Below are 2,345 nucleotides of genomic sequence, written 5' to 3' on the forward strand. Positions count from 1 at the left end.
CTTTCATATGTTCCCTTATTCATTTCCATGAGTATATATTTCTAGTTACATGAGTTACATTCCTGGTATATTTCTAGGTTATTCCAGCTGTGTCTGGAGCTGCTCAAGGCTATATCTCCCCATGATTCTAGGTTATATCATCTACATTTCTGGAACTATATCTCCCCATGATTCTAGGTTATATCAGCTATATTTCTGGAGCTATATCTCCCCATGATTCTAGGTGATATCATCTACATTTCTGGAGCTATATCTCCCCATGATTCTAGGTTATATCATATATATTTCTGGAGCTATATCTCCCATGATTCTAGGTTATATCATATATATTTCTGGAGCTATATCTCCCCATGATTCTAGGTTATATCAGCTATATTTCTGGAGCTATATCTCCCATGATTCTAGGTTATATCAGCTATATTTCTGGAGCTATATCTCCCCATGATTCTAGGTTATATCAGCTATATTTCTGGAGCTATATCTCCCCATGATTCTCTAGGTTATATCATTCTAGGTCTATATTTCTGGAGCTATATCTCCCCATGATTCTAGGTTATATCAGCTACATTTCTGGAGCTATATCTCCCCATGATTCTAGGTTATATCATCTATATATGATTTCTGGAGCTATATCTCCCCATGATTCTAGGTTATATCAGCTATATTTCTGGAGCTATATCTCCCCATGATTCTAGGTTATATCAGCTATATTTCTGGAGCTATATCTCCCCCATGATTCTAGGTTATATCAGCTATATTTCTGGAGCTATATCTCCCCATGATTCTAGGTTATATCAGCTATATTTCTGGAGCTATATCTCCCCATGATTCTAGGTTATATCAGCTATATTTCTGGAGCTATATCTCCCATGATTCTAGGTTATATCAGCTATATTTCTGGAGCTATATCTCCCCATGATTCTAGGTTATATCAGCTATATTTCTGGAGCTATATCTCCCCATGATTCTAGGTTATATCAGCTATATTTCTGGAGCTATATCTCCCCATGATTCTAGGTTATATCAGCTATATTTCTGGAGCTATATCTCCCCATGATTCTAGGTTATATCAGCTATATTTCTGGAGCTATATCTCCCCATGATTCTAGGTTATATCAGCTACATTTCTGGAGCTATATCTCCCCATGATTCTAGGTTATATCAGCTATATTTCTGGAGCTATATCTCCCCATGATTCTAGGTTATATCAGCTATATTTCTGGAGCTATATCTCCCCATGATTCTAGGTTATATCAGCTATATTTCTGGGCTATATCTCCCATGATTCTAGGTTATATCAGCTATATTTCTGGGTTATATCAGCTATATCTCCCCATGATTCTAGGTTATATCAGCTATATTTCTGGAGCTATATCTCCCCATGAGCTTCTCCCCATGATTCTAGGTTATATCAGCTATATTTCTGGAGCTATATCTCCCCATGATTCTAGGTTATATCAGCTATATTTCTGGAGCTATATCTCCCCATGATTCTAGGTTATATCAGCTATATTTCTGGAGCTATATCTCCCCATGATTCTAGGTTATATCAGCTATATCATTTCTGGAGCTATATCTCCCCATGATTCTAGGTTATATCAGCTATATTTCTGGAGCTATATCTCCCCATGATTCTAGGTTATATCAGCTATATTTCTGGAGCTATATCTCCCCATGATTCTAGGTTATATCAGGTATATTTCTGGAGCTATATCTCCCCATGATTCTAGGTTATATCAGGTATATTTCTGGAGCTATATCTCCCCATGATTCTAGGTTATATCAGCTATATTTCTGGAGCTATATCTCCCCATGATTCTAGGTTATATCAGCTATATTTCTGGAGCTATATCTCCCATGATTCTAGGTTATATCAGCTATATTTCTGGAGCTATATCTCCCATGATTCTAGGTTATATCAGCTATATTTCTGGAGCTATATCTCCCCATGATTCTAGGTTATATCAGGTTATATATTTCTGGAGCTATATCTCCCCATGATTCTAGGTTATATCAGCTATATTTCTGGAGCTATATCTCCCCATGATTCTAGGTTATATCAGCTATATTTCTGGAGCTATCTCCCCATGATTCTAGGTTATATCAGCTATATTTCTGGAGCTATATCTCCCCATGATTCTAGGTTATATCAGCTATATTTCTGGAGCTATATCTCCCCATGATGATTCTAGGTTATATCAGCTAGGTATATTTCTGGAGCTATATCTCCCATGATTCAGCTAGGTTATATCAGCTATATTTCTGGAGCTATATCTCCCCATGATTCTAGGTTATATCAGCTATATTTCTGGAGCTATATCTCCCCATGATTCTAGGTTATATCA

Source organism: Haliotis rubra, unplaced genomic scaffold (genome assembly GCF_003918875.1).
Source record: "Haliotis rubra isolate DU_JTF1 unplaced genomic scaffold, ASM391887v1 Scf157, whole genome shotgun sequence".
Taxonomy (NCBI): Eukaryota; Metazoa; Mollusca; class Gastropoda; order Lepetellida; family Haliotidae; genus Haliotis; species Haliotis rubra.